General features: G+C 36.9%; 1 protein-coding gene across 4 annotated transcripts in view; it reads right to left on the reverse strand.

The window, feature by feature from the left end:
• Positions 1-10,279, reverse strand: part of Nipped-A (Transcription-associated protein Nipped-A) — a 207,852-nt gene extending 197,573 nt beyond the window's left edge. For 3 of the 4 annotated variants that reach the window (XM_081739844.1, XM_081739845.1, XM_081739843.1), the window contains exon 1: positions 10,022-10,278. The gene's annotated coding sequence lies outside the window, so the exon portion shown is untranslated. Of the gene's footprint in view, positions 1-10,021 lie in introns of all 4 variants that reach the window. The other variant, XM_081739846.1, reaches the window with a different exon arrangement.
• Positions 10,280-14,683: the final 4,404 nt, after the last annotated feature.

The following is a 14,683-nucleotide window of genomic DNA, read 5'->3' on the forward strand; positions in this document are numbered from 1 at the left end:
TAATTTGCTTCTTCTGTACAAAGCAATGAATTAGAAAATTTGGCAATTTGCTCTCCAACATTTGTAAGACATCTCAACAGGGCCTTCTTGAATTATTCAAATGCATTATTGCTTGACCAAAGATTTTAATGTTCAACATTCAACACTACTGCATATGAACTACAATAAATCAACTTTCGCTCGAAGGAGTGTTACGTCTGTAACGGAGTTCCGATAAATTCTACAACAGCTGCAAGTCATTAGAAGCTGCGTGAAGGTTGTTTTAAGAAAACAAAGAGCATCACTTATTTCACAACTCCACGTTACAGTGGAAAGCATCAATGAAAACCTTTGCATTACATCTGTTACGGACGTAACATTCCTTTCCTACTTTCACGTAACTTATTTTTTCAATTCAACGAATTAACATTTACAAATAAAAATGTTTGTCATACGCAGGGCTTGAAAAATCTTGCTTGCAAGTCAAGGCTGGCTGGTTTAAACCAGCTGGTTTTTTCAAAAACAAAAAACAACTGGTTTAAACAAACAAACAAAAAAAAAAAAAAAAAAGCTTTAAATCGTGTGAACTTCATGGTGACGTCCCTACATATGAAACCATCTGATTACGTTTATGTACTTTTCACTTTTTAATCAAGGTGTCCCGTGTTCAATTCTCGGTCGAACTTCAACCCATCTTTCAAGTGTAAACCAAGTAGCGATTCGAGGTGTCCCTTTAAGCGAAAGTCTTCTCCGTGATAACCCTGGTATTTCAAAAGGATGTTAAGCCTAAACATACGAAACGAAACGAAACCAAATTATATATTTCTACTTGCCTGAATGCCTGTTGTTTTATAAAGAAGCCAAGGTTGCTTAAATATATTGATAGAAATTGGCAGAATTTATCAACTGCCCACGCAGCTTCCAACATCAGCTTGAATTTGACTTTGTTTTAATTTTATTGAATGATATCTACATACCAAATTTGTAATTTAATACCTCAGTTTTAGCGTAGTGATTATGATACGTTGACCTTAAAATTTTACATACAAATACATTTAAAGTAATAACAGGATTTTCCCAATGGCTAAGGCGGGAGTTTCCCGATTTATATATAATTATATAATGTTTTTACTTGTGTAACTGTTTATCATTTTGTGCTTCTGATATTACTCTTGACAATTATATTAACAAGTAGGCCAATGTAAAGATCAGTACAGCATATTTTTATCAGGAGTCCTTCGTGAGTGAGTCGGCAATCGCATTTGTCACCAATTAATCCCGGTTTCGTGTCGAAAAGGACAATTTTTCTTGGATGAAGCCGAGAAGCGGTTTGGATTCCGCTTTAAGCTTATACGACCCCTTCCAGCATAACCTTGTTGTTGCATAATAACAGCAAGGCGAAACAAACTCATTTCTGTCCATATCTAATATAAATACATAGAGTAAATTATTTAAACCAAAAAAACCTGGTTTAAACCCAAAAACCTGTTTTTTTTGTTTTTTTTTTTCAATAAAAACCATGGTTTTTGCCAACCCTGTTGCAAGTACTCACCAGCGAAAAACTCGACTAGCCAGACCATTTTGCAGTCACAGTGTTTATACAAATAAAAACTAAAATCATTTTGTGGGATAATAAACATATCAATACATTTTTTTATTTTGTTTATTGACATGTCTCTGACAAGTAAAAAAAGAAGAGTGACATTTATTCTCGAATTCACGTTTTTGATTGATCGGACTTTGCTCGCCACTGGCGAGCAGAGATTTTTCAAGCCCTGGTCATAGGTTTATCTTACATTGATTTATATGTTGCAACGCAGTAAAATACTTTAATTCATTTAAAGACACAAATAGAAAAATACTGTATGTAGCATTGCTATTTTTTTCTAATTCCCCTTTCCTATCACTGAAGTCACGTTACATCAGTACCTTGTCTTTCTGAATTATACGCTACTTGCAGTGATAAAATAGGCGTATTCATCTTCAATTCTGGGTATCACTTAACTTCTTTAACAGACTTCTACAACTTTCCATTTTGGTTTCACTTTTCATGCAATTGCCCTCTGGCTACTAACCCACTTTCAGCTATGTGTGCGGACCAGCGTTCTAGAACCGTCCCTCACATATGCATAATTCTTTTTTTCAAAAATATAGCCTTTCACCGCGCCGAAAAAAAGCAAGCAGACTGTAACATATTATGTACGGCGCAGCACTCGTGCAATCCACTTGTATGCGAAGTTCGGTAGTGCTTCTCTGTTACATTAATATATATTTGACCGTGCATTAGAGATTTATCAAACATACAATAATTCTCTGCAGTAACTAAAGCACTTTATGACGTCCCAGTATGATTGTACTCTAATGCAAGTGCCATATTTTAATCTCTGCACTTTAATTTAAGGTCAGTGGCTCCGTTTGTGCTCTCCCGCCTCCATTTCACAGACTCAGACATTTCTTGTTGGGCTACGAAACAAATTTTCTCCCGTAAGCAAATCCACTAAAAGCTATGTTCATTTCAATTCAGGCAACACAGGGAGAATTAGCCGGTTTAACGTCTCCGATTTTTCTCAAATTCGGTTATGTTGTTCTAGAAGCAAATTGAAGAGACCTATATTTTTTTCTTATGCTCCCCCCAAAAAAAATTGTGGGCGGAGTTACAGGGGGCAAAGTTTTGTCAAGGTCACACCTAATTTTCCCTGCGGCGCGCTCAAAATTACGTTAAATCGGAATATTTCAGGAACCAAGATGAATACTTCAGATCTATTCTCAGTTTCTGAAAGCTAGAAATGGCAATAATCTATTGCATTATAGATTGTTCTTCTGTATGTAAGAGGTTTCAGGCTAGCAAAAAATTGAAAATTCGCGAAATTTAACCTTATCGACATTTTTCTCAAAAAAACCCATCTTCAAAAATTCTGAAATTTGGTATCAAGAAAGAGGCATACATAGAGTTACAAATCACCAACAGGTTTTGCAGGATTTTACATACTTTTAATTTAATTACATTTTGACTTTTTTTCTTTAATATTTCACTAAATTAAGTAACATTTCTACAGAAAAACACTGTAAACTGGTAAGAAAACAGGTTGGAAGCTAAGTTTATGAATCATTTCGAAGAGAGAAAAATCATTTCCACATCTTCAGTGTTTTCCCTACAGATAGTGTGTAGGCGTCCGGAGGAACCTGTTGGCATGGTTGACTTACAATTTCCAAAACATTCATCAATGACACAGAACAAGAGTGTTCTTTTTGTATGTTTTCATTAGGAAACTTGTAGCCCTTGGAGGGATCATGAGGCAACAAAAAGTTAACAGTCACTTTGTCTAACTCCGTACACACTTCCGCCACCTAATTGTTATCGTACACACAAGCAATAAATGTCCCTCTGTTGATAGCACTAATTTTTAAGGGTATTTCACGAATGTGATTATCAGTTTGCATTGCCTTACTCAGACTAATCACATTTGGGGGATGCTTGAATGTTCGGGATATCGAAGTCTCATCACTGTAAGCAGTGAAAGACCATACATGGCTTTTCTGTATACCCCTGGCTGCAGGAACACACTGCCATTCTGTAACTTCGCTTGACGAAATTCTGCTATTCTTGTTGTTCATAAGATTTTTAGAGTGACGGAAGAGGTACATTTTTGAACTGCACCACCAAAGTCAGATGCATTCTTGGTAACTTCTATACTGCCACGAAACAAGTTGTGACTCGTTGCAATATGCTTCAGAGCACCTCCCACACCATCACATGGTCCCTTTCTGTGACCAGTTGCAGTGAAAATCCATTTTTTGCCTACTGAATTCTTGGTAAGTTCAAACAATTGATACTGTTTTTGAAGTGTGATGTCGCACCATCGTTCAAGATGGTGATTCTGTCAATCTAGCCTATTTCTTTCATAATTTCTGTTATATTTGTGATCCCAAGAAGAGTATGGCAGAGTCGTGTGAGCGATCATCTGACACCATACCGAAACTTCTAGTTTTACCATTGAAGTAGCACGCTGAACTTGTGGATTTTGCCAGTAGTATGTCTGGATTTCATTCGCCAATATAGCTGTCCAATTCTCTGCAAAATCACAATGAAGAAAGAGGTGGTTAGTGGAATTTTTAACTAGATTTTTTTCTTCTTGAATGCCTTGCCACTGAATATCCTTAATTTCCAAATGGATAATAGCTTTTAAGGTCCAGTAAGCCAACAAATCAATAAAATGCTCTCGTGAAATGGTTTTCTTGATTAGGTCATTCTCCTCCACAGTGCACAAGCGATTTCTTCATCCATAGTGTCTTCAAGTTCAATTAGCCTCACATTTAATGCCTGCTTCCCCAGGACATTGAGCGCACTCTTAAAAGAGGGAACTCTGATTGTTGGTATCATATAAAACAAGTGCAAATACTAATATCTTCAGGTCTTCCGCACTAATAATATCATGCCTGGCATGCTTTAATGCAGTGTCACATAACTGAAAGTTTTCATAGTAGATGCAGAGACAGCTGTTGTTTGAGGATGAGGTATCACCCATGAAGGGCGTACGGCATAGAATGAAGTTCTTCCAAGTTTAGTATGTTTATACTTCGCTATGCTTCTTGTTAAATAACGCTTAAGTTTGACAACTTTCTCGTTATTTGCAGTCACAGTTTTGGTATTCTTGTTGGCAGTTTGCCTTGAACAATTCAACTCATCTTCAAGGTAGAAAGCCAAAGCACATCTAACAACCTCTGGACTAAGTGGATGGCCTAAATAGGGATCTGCTTCACCATGTACGCCCTTTTCTTTCTCAGTACTTCTTGCTTTATCAGCCATATGTTTTGTTACAGCATAAAAGGTTGTCAGTATTTCTTTCCTTGACATAGTTCCAGGCAAGAGAGTCAGAAGTTTCACCTTGTCATTATAACACTTAATACTTGTAAGAGCTGCCCCTATGTTGCTCGAAAATTGTTCGCACTACCTACAACCACTGTTATCAGGCGATGAATCTGTTAGTAGTGCTGCATCAGGAACATTATAAATTTTTACTAACTTTCCACTGAAATGTTCTTCAGCTTCCTTCTGTATTTCTTTCCGCTTTCTTAGCAATACTGTCTTTGCTGATGAACTTTCACATTGTTTGATTGTTTTAACAGGAGAGACATTAAACAGTTCTGAACATTCGTTTAGTTCACAGCTTCACTGTTCACAAACTCCTCTTCAGTAATCTCACCACGGAGTTCATCAGCCTCAGAGAACACTTCATGTTGCTGAGGATATGCAGCTTCTTTTAAGGTTCTTTATATGTTCAGTATGGCAATTTTGAAGATAGAAAAAAAAAGTTCCTGGCACATTTTCGTACTGCTGTTCTAAACGTGCAGCTAAAACACCGACTTTAACAAAGGGTGAACCACTTCCTTTTTCCTGATATTGAACTTTTTTATACCTTTGTAGGTAATCTGCACACCTAATTTTGTCACCAGAAAACAAACTAACCATTATTCACTGCTTTACTCTGTCTGCAATGACTACCTGTCCGAAACCGCAGTGAGCTTGCAAATTTCCTTTTCAGATGTAAAATTTTTACACCCAAGTGCTACAATGGTCCAACATCCTCTGGTTTAAGCGTCATTCCACGTCAGTTCATCCAGCGAAAAACCGAAATGTCACCCACTGACTCAGATTTCAATGATATTTCGTACACTTGGTATACAACCATCAAAACTAACTTGTGCAAAAGTTAAGAGCTCTCCCTCAACCCATTCCCATGTTATGATCCATCAAAATTTAGAGATGGTAGGCAAAATATTCTACTCGCGACAGCTGGAAATGGTGCATCAAGGTTTAAAATTGCACTAGTAACATGCTGATATGAATCCTTTGAGGCAACAGACCTACCCATTCTGATACAGAATTGTCTGTAGATTTCAAATCTGTGGTCAGATTTGTCATAGTATGAACCTAAAGTGCATTTTTGTATTAAAAACTAGTAAAAAGTATGCTTGAAAAACGAGCCTCAACTAGAAGTACAAAAATGGTGCTATTTCAAAAAGTGCCAAATTCACAGAAATATTCCTAAATATTGTTAAAGAGGATGAAATTTCCTATAAAATGAAATGAAGATAGTTTTGGGTATTTGAGTATGTACTACAGGGTGATCCAAAAGTGTTGAAACACGCAAATAAAATCCAAACCGTTCAGAATTGGGGAAAAAGGAAAAAAGTGATAATAAAAGACTAGGGAGAAAATCTTTTTAGACATATGGCACCACTTCTGCCATCTTGAAATGGCGGGAACTTTTTGAAAATGGGAACCCTATCATGTGATACATCAAATAGGACTGAAATATTTCCAGGAATCCACTGGTGAAATGGTTTTGGCTCTACGACCAACCATTGCAAAGTTTTAACAGATTTTCTTTTGTTTGAGGTGGCGTAACACGGAATGGCACTAACATAGGGAGAGCGAATACAGATTGTGTTGATCTCACGAGAGCGCAGCAGCAGACAGATCGCAGATGATTTCAACGCTCGGCATCCAGAACGGGAGCCCATTTCCCATAGTGCAGTGTGGAAAGTTATAGCAAAATTTAACGAAACCGGTTCGGTGGTAAAGTAGCCAAAAGCAGGCAGGCCTCGCACAGCGACGGACGAAGTGACATCCACTGCTGTGTTGGCATCATTCGCGAAAAGTCCCACCCGCAGTACTGTCGCCTAGCTCAAGAATGTGGTGTTATCCCGTACGTCCATCCTGCGAATCGTATCTGTGTATAAGAGGCACCCATACAAGATACAGCTATTCCAACATCTAATCGAGAATAACCCAGACCGCCGAATCAAATTCTGTGAGTGGGCCGCGGAACAAATCAGAAAGAATCCTCGAGTCGCATATGACGTGCTGTTCTCGGACGAGGCCAATTTTCTTGTCTCGAGCGACGTGAACAAGCAAAATCACAAATATAGGAGTGACAATCCACACTGGTACAACGATTCTCGGGTCGTTGGTTCTGACAAAGTGATGGTGTGGTGTGTTGTGTGGGGTACCCATCTGGTGGGCCCATTATTCATCGAGGGCAATTAAAATGCAATTACCTACCGTAACATGCTTGAGAAGATGATCCTGCCATCCGTCGAATTAGAGGATCTCATGCCTCTCTCCCTTTGTTCTATCAACATGACGGATCACCACCACATTTCAGATTATGTGCTAGTGAGTATTTCGATGAGCAATTCCCACAGAGATAGATAGGCCGGCCGAGGACCCGTGGAATGGCCACCGCGTTCCCCAGACCTCACTCCATTGGATTTTTTTTTCTGTGGGGCTATGTGATGTCCGTTGTATATGCTACCAAGATCAGGGACATTAACCACCTTAAACGCAGAATTATTGACACGTGTGCCAGCATTTCTGAGGACATGTTGAGCAGGGTAAGGGATGACTGGCAGCAGCGGATACATTTAACGATTGCTAAGTAGGGACGGCACATTGAACAACTGATGTAACATTGGTCAGTAGGCTAGACACTGCCCGCAGTATTATCTCCAGGTAAGTGTAGAAAATCGGTTAAAACTTTGCAATGGTTGCTCGTAGAGCCAAAAACATTTCACCAGTGATTCCTGGAAATATTTCAGTCCTATTTGATGTATCACATGATAGGGTTCCCATTTTCAAAAAGTTCCCGCCATTTCAAGATGGCAGAAGTGGTGCCATATGTCTAAAAAGATTTTCTCCCTAGTCTTTTATCATCACTTTTTTCCTTTTTCCCCAATTCTGAACGGTTTGGATATTATTTGCGTGTTTCCACACTTTTGGATCACCCTGTAGTACATACTCAAATACCCAAAACTATCTTCATTTCATTTTATAGGAAATTTCATCCTCTTTAACAATATTTAGGAATATTTCTGTGAATTTGGTACTTTTTGAAATAGCACCATTTTTGTACTTCTAGTTGAGGCTCGTTTTTCAAGCATACTTTTTACTAGTTTTTAATACAAAAATGCACTTTAGGTTCATACTATGACAAATCTGACCACAGACTTGAAATCTACAGACAATTCTGTATCAGAATGGGTAGGTCTGTTGCCTCAAAGGATTCATATCAGCATGTTACTAGTGCAATTTTAAACCTTGATGCACCATTTCCGCCTGTCGCGAGAATATTTTGCCATGTCTAAATTTCGATGGATCATAACATGGGAATGGGTTGAGGGAGAGCTCTTAACTTTTGCACAAGTTAGTTTTGGTGGTTGTAGACCAAGTGTACTGAATATCATCAAAATCCGGGTCAGTGGGTGACATGGGCTGGATGAACTGACGTGGAATGACCCTAAACAATATTGTGGCCCGAGAAATAGAGAAACAAAAAATTAGCAGAATAGTAACTATAAAACTTAGGTTCTTTCAGTACATTTTTGAGAACATGCTACGGACAGTCAAAGTGTAATAAAATTCAATATGGGTAAAATCCTCTAAAATCCTTTAGTGGTTTGTTACTCTACATATGCCTCCTTCTTGATATCAAATTTCAGAATCTTTGAAGATGGGGTTTTTGAAAAAATGTTAAAGTTACATTTCGCACATTTTCGATGTTTCGGTAGTGTTACCACGCATAGAATAACAATCTATATTTTCTAGTAGATTATTGACAGATCTAGCTTTCAGAAACTGAAAACATATCTGAAATATTCCTCTTAGCTCCTGAAATATTGCAATTTTGAACGCGCCACGAGAGAGAAATTGGGTGTGACCTTGACGAAACTTTGCTCCCCTGTAACTCCGTCCAGCTATTTTTTTTTTTTTTTTTTTTTTTTGGTCAAAAGAAAAAAATATGTATCTATTAATTTTGCTTCGAGAACAATATATCCAAATTTGAGGAAAATCAAAGACAATGTACCGGACTGCCCTGCCTGTGTGATGGAATAGGCCTAAAGTTAAAAATCGCCAACAGATTTAAAACATATTAGCAATTATTTTTGTAGACATTATTATTATTCTATCGAAATATTATCTGTACACCAGTAATGGAATTTAAATTAATATAAATCTGCTCGCAATATATAAGAAATTAATGACACAAAAACAGAACACAGTAATTTTGCAATTATAATCATTGTGCTTTGACCTCCATGCCACAATGGGTGCAGATCAAGTTTTGGGATACAGCATTTTGCAAAATGGAGGTACAGATAAAATTCAATGCTTATAAGGAACAAATTTCAGCACGCAGCAGAGTTAAAAAATACGTAAGCGCATATGAAAAAGGAATGTACTAGATATTATATTCTGATAGCGTAGTATTTCTGAATAACATACAAAAGCTATATTTTTTTGGTGCAAATGCAGTCACTAGTCAAACCATTACAAGTGTTACAGGAGCTCGTATCACTACGAAAAACCAGGTATTTTCACCATCCTTACTTATGCGTATATTCAACGTCGCTGATACGCATGCTCCATTCGGACGCACGTCCGAGCGAGTCCACCCGCTTCACCCTGCCCGACTTGATAGCATTCGTGCGTTTTACTGGCCATCTAGCGTAGGTTGGTGTAATGTTTTCACTAGTTTTTGTGGTACATATCCGCACGCTGTATTTATATCTAAATCGTGAAGGTGGTGTAATTTCTAATCATTAATCCATACCGTAAATCTGAGCACGTTGACAGCTCCTCAATGTTTAGGGGTATTACTTTGAAAACGTGAAGTTATAGTTATGCACCATTGGCAAATGATTTATCGGGAATCGAACCTGCGATCACGTGTATCATAGGAGAATATGCTAACCAACTCTCTCAAGAGTAAGTTTCATAGACATATCTGAATATAGGTGATTGTATAGCTCTTCTTATTCACATAAGTATACACATATTTGCAACTAAAAGAGTTTTTTGTACATAAATATTTAAGGAAATTCGAATAACATCAAATACTTCAGTAAACACATATATCTCATGTTTCAAAAGTTAATCAATAAAACGATACTTTAGTTACTTTTGTGCAGTTACTAATTGTACTAGGCTTATGACTGTTTCGGAATTACAAATAAATGATAACTCTTACATTTAACTTACCGGTAGGAACACAGTTTATGATAGGCCTATACTTGAACTCACGCCGTATTTGCGTGGATTTGCTGCACTTAATTATCTTCGATTTAACCCATAGCTCACTTGTTAAAATTACTTTGCCTTATTTGCAAGTTCTCAATCAAAAGGAAAAAATATTGCAATCATTTTCTTACATTGCACGTCAAGTAAACATTTCTCGCATGCACTAGTCTGGGCTGGGAGCAGCAAATTTAACACAAATGTATGCGCAAAACAAAGCAAGTAAGATCAAACATCAGACTAACGCTTTGCGTAAGACCACCGATCACTCAAAAAGAAAGGGGAAAAAATATGATTTATTTTATTTATCTTATTTATAGCAGTTCTTATAGCTTATGTATTTATTTCAAAATAAATGAAAATGCATCATTCTAAAATCATGTGTAAGGCACTTTCAAATCCGTACATGAGATGTTTTCAAAATAACGTTTATAATAATTTTATTTTATTTTATTTTTTAAAGTTGATTGGCCTTTAATACCGAATATTAAAGACTGGAAAATAATCCTCCTGTAGTTGTATTAGGTATTACGTTTTCTTCTGTATCTTACAATATATAACGAATAGAATGAAAGTGAAACCAAACACCATACTCTTAAAGAAAATTAAAGAAATATCCAAATATTTAAAAAAAAAAAATCAAAACTTTCGAATGGCACATTTCATTTAACAATTTTACATGTGGTTTTACGGATTATCAAGCACTATAAAACGATAGGACAACATTGTCTCGAGCGGCAAGCTTCAAGATCCACAAAAGTTAAATGAAAATTATGTACGAAAAATTCACAACACGCAAGGAAAGCACTCCAAAAAACCAAATCCACACAAAAAAAAATATATATATATATAGGGAGATGAGGAATTGATTCACACCAAGGACGCACCCACTGAGGGGGTTCACCGGATAACCCGTTTACCGACCCCAAAATTATATCTCTCTTTATTTATTTATTTTTGTCTGCACTAGAGGTGCAGGTCCCGGGGAATCACCCGGTCCTGACCCCGTCCAATTTTAGTAATTCGACAGACATTTGTCCACTTTCTTAATAAAATTATAATTGTTTTAACAGAGGAGATTCATGTGACCTAAAGATTTGATCTTACTCTATATTTGTACTCTTTTACTTTCTTATTTTTTTTTAAAAAAAATATCAATTCTACTATTTTCCTCTGAAAATGTCTGTGGAAGTACTTGAAAATTATTTACAGAAGTAGTGTTTTGTAACATTGAAGCCCTTCTCAACTTTTGATCCCCTAAAATAAAATTTCTAAAACGCGTGCCTACGGCTACAAATTATAGAACCGCTGTGGATAGTAATCACGTTTATCAAGTCAGAATTGCCCCATCTGAAAATCACAATAGAACTTACACGAAACGTTAATGCTACAAGCACAACGCTGTGATCTACGTACGGAAAATTAACGATTAATGAATTATTGTGGCATGGCATCAAGACAAGATCGCCACTTTTACAGATAAGCTTCCGGAATAAAAAACTAGGTGTTAATAGTTAGTGTTACATTAGCGATGGTTAGTGCTACATGCCATGGTTGTTTTGTTTAAAACAAACCGCCTTATGCAGAGTCGTTTTGAAGTTTGATTAGCGACATACTAAAGGTGTGACTGCTGCAGAAAACATATGTTATGGGGCGTTTACACTTAGTCGATTTAGTAGCACGACTAAATCGACTCGCTGCATTTGCCACTAAATCGAAGCAACTAGGCCGAATCAGATCGATGGATGTGTTCAATTATTTCAACCACAGATTTCAATTCAGTTGCCAGTCGATTAGTCGCCTTCGATCAACAAGCGATTAAGTCGAAGTCCCGTTTACACGGTCGATTCAGTTGAAAGTGACGTCAATTCAACTGAATCGAACGCAAATCGACTAAGTGTAAACGCCCCATTAGTCGAACTCCTTAGTATGGCACAAATCACACTTCAGAACGACTCTGCATAAGGCCCAAAATGTTTAAGACAAATGATTAAAACTTGTTTTAAACAATTAGTTTTGTTTAAAACATTTTTGTTTTAAACATATGTTTATTTTTTATTTTATTTTATTTTATTTTGGCAAAAAAAAACTGCCAGAGAAAGAAAATTGTCAAAAAGTGCTCCCCATCCAGTTATCCTGTGAAAAAAAACTGGAAACAAAAACGAATGGTAAAAGTGTAGATTCGAAAATTGCTTCTGATGATTCTAACGTCAGTGATGTGTTTGAGATGCAACTGGAAACTTCAGGTAAGAATTAATTTTGTATCAACAATAAATATATTTTTCATTATATTATGAAAATTATATTTCTTCCCTCTTCGCCACCTCAGTTCTAAATTTTCTTAAAAACTTTACACCTTGGAATAGCTTGTATGAAGGAACCAGACGAGAAAGCGCAAGGTATGGCAGTCGCCCGTGTAACTAACCAGTAAAGTGTGATCCTTATTGTAACATTAGTGCCAAACGCCAGTGTCTGGGATAATTTGATCTCAATTTGTTCGTCTGTCTGTATGTATGCACAACGCTACATGAAGCAATTTTCGGTCTTTTAAGATTAAATTTTTGAGGGTAGAGGCACGAAACGTCGGAATTTGCTCTATAGATTTGAACTGCGATCCGACGTAAAATTTCAAATTAGTGGTTCGGATCCCACTTTAAACAAAAAGCCTTGTCTCATATAACCTTGTTACTGATGCAAGACTGTAATCAACCAAAATAACAAACTAATTTTATGCGTTTCGAACAAACTTGGGGTGCAGAATAAATTTGGCTCCAACTCAATTTTTATAAAATATTTTTAGATACGGAGCATTCAGAGCACAAAGGATCCAAGTCCATTTTCAGGAAAGTTATAGTACCTTCGCAGGTATATATATCTCAGCAAATATAGTACCTTCGTAGTCAAGGGTACGAAATAAATGAAACAAAAACACGTGAAAGGGTGTAGGCTAGAGTTTCATAGAACGACCACTAGACAAACGCGTTAATGGAATGAGGGAAGATGGTTAATTTCCCCCTCCTTGCTCATAAATTTAAGATATTAACATTATATTATATACGCTGCAGCTTGGGAATGATTAACAAGTCAAACTCCGAATGCCATAGTCAATTAGGCATAATCACATTAAATAAATGCAGGGTTTGTCCGAAAGAATATACCAACGGAAAACATCATATTTTCACAACCACGAATCCGAGATGAAAGATAGAAAGAATACATGACGAGATGCAATATAGAATTTCATATTATTGTCGCTAGAAAGGGGTGTTCGTTTAGAGGTCATCCGCCCTCTATTCTGAATTTCAGATTTTGGAGGCAGTAATGCAGATTTAGAAACCTTTTGCTGATCGAAGTCCAACATAAAAAAATTTGAAGTCCTTACACCGAATAAATACGGATTTTGATAAGTTATAATCCATTTCCATTGGCCGTAAAGAGTTATAGGCCTATATTGCTCTCTTATATATTTTTTGGGTCAAGGATCCCAAAGGTACTTCTTAGGCAAGGAGTTTCGGGCCTGCTTAAAATTATAAAAATGGGGCTAAGCAACTTTCCAGTTTTAATTAGACCTATATGTATGTTCTCTGTATTTATTAGATGTAAGGACCCCAAGCACGTTCTGTTGGACTTTGTTTATCAAAAGATTTCTAAAACTGCCTTACTGTCCCCAAAATCTGAAATTCAGGGTGGGGATAGAGGCGGTTGCCCTCCTGTACCACTGCTGCCGTGTCGTGACAAAACGCTGTAACTTTGGCGAAGAAGTTTTGCGAAAATGAGCCTTAAAGTTTTCATCCGAAAATGTGATCTGTATCGTGTAGAACCAGTGTATCTTGACTTTGGAAACACGTGGTTACATGTAATGTTACGTAAATGCATGTTGTGTGATTAAATTTGGTGAAAATTGATTGGTTGACCATTATTGCCTAGTTACACTGGTTCTACACGAAACAGATCACATTTTCGGATGAAAACTTTAAGGCTCATTTTCGCAAAACTTCTTCGCCAAAGTTACAGCGTTTTGTCACGACACGGCAGACTGATGCCCCTGTCTAGTGGCTGTCATATAAAACTATCCCACGCCCTTTCGCATGGTTTTAGTTACATTTGTTTCGGACTCTTGACTGCGAAGATATTACGTTTTAAAATAGAATACATTTGCTGAACAATGCTGTACTTTATTGAAAATGAATTTGGATCCATGGTGCTCTGAACGCCCCAAATATTACCTTTCACCACTAAATTATTGACAAAAAACAACCAATTACATAGGCTTGCAGAAAATATTCTAAAGTTAGCACATGAAGTGTGCTTCAAACATTACTTTTCGAAAATGTATTATTTTAAAATAATTTTGTTAGCATCAGTGTTCTGAAATAGTAATCCAATTTTGCAACAAAAATCTCACCCACCTCCACGAAATGCGAGGTTAGCCTATTTTAGAAGCGGTAACTCCGAAATGACTTGCTTTATGGCTAAAATAACCGCACAACCGTATTTCTGGTAAAATTCTAGCCTTAAAACATGTAACATCACTCCCTTTGCATTTGAAATTTCGAATACCAAGCAAAGATGTCCGCCAGGATGCTTGATAGCACCATCTGATGTGTCAGACCACTTCCAAGTTTC

The sequence above is a fragment of the Thermobia domestica genome, chromosome 15 (genome assembly GCF_964235325.1).
Source record: "Thermobia domestica chromosome 15, izTheDome1.hap1.1, whole genome shotgun sequence".
Lineage (NCBI taxonomy): Eukaryota > Metazoa > Arthropoda > Insecta > Zygentoma > Lepismatidae > Thermobia > Thermobia domestica.